Source organism: Arachis duranensis, chromosome 5 (genome assembly GCF_000817695.3).
Source record: "Arachis duranensis cultivar V14167 chromosome 5, aradu.V14167.gnm2.J7QH, whole genome shotgun sequence".
Lineage (NCBI taxonomy): Eukaryota > Viridiplantae > Streptophyta > Magnoliopsida > Fabales > Fabaceae > Arachis > Arachis duranensis.
The window spans coordinates 38,684,298-38,685,139 of NC_029776.3; positions in this window are offsets into that span (position 1 = coordinate 38,684,298).

An 842-nucleotide genomic window follows, 5' to 3' on the forward strand; every position below is an offset into this window, starting at 1 on the left:
ACCACAAAATGCTGCCCTGCCCTCACGGAGGGCAGGGCAGTGTTTCCAAAAGTGAAGCCCCGCGTTCGAAGCTCGTTGGAAGCACACGCTACTTCTTTTCCAGGGTTCTTAAGCACACTCTTTTTGCCTTGGATCACAACTTTATTTCTTTCTTTTTCTTTCTTTTTCTTTTTCTCTTTTTTTTTTTCAAAATTTTTTTTTGTATTCACTGCTTTTTTCTTGCTTCAAGAATCATTTTTATGATTTTTCAGATCCTCAGTAACATGTCTCCTTTTTCATTATTCTTTCAAGAACCAACATTCATGAACCACAAATTCAAAAGATATATGCACTGTTTAAGCATACATTCAGAAAACAAGAGTATTGCCACCACATCAAAATAATTAAACTGTTATAAAATTCAGAATTCATGCAATTCTACTCTTTTTCAATTAAGAACATTTTTTATTTAAGAGAGGACATTCATAAATTTAAGGCATAGACACTAAGACACTAATGATCACAAGACACAAACATAGACAAACATAAGCACTAAAATTCGAAAAACAGGAAAGTAAAGAACAAGGAAATTAAAGAACGGGTCCACCTTAGTGATGGCGGCTCTTTCTTCCTCTTGAAGATCCTATGGAGTGCTTGAGCTCCTCAATGTCTCTTCCTTGTCTTTGTTGCTCCTCTCTCATGATTCTTTGATCTTCTCTAATTTCATGGAGGATGATGGAGTGTTCTTGGTGCTCCACCCTTAGTTGTCCCATGTTGGAACTTAATTCTCCAAGGGAGGTGTTGATTTGCTCCCAATAGTTTTGTGGAGGAAAGTGCATCCCTTGAGGCATCTCAGGGTTTTA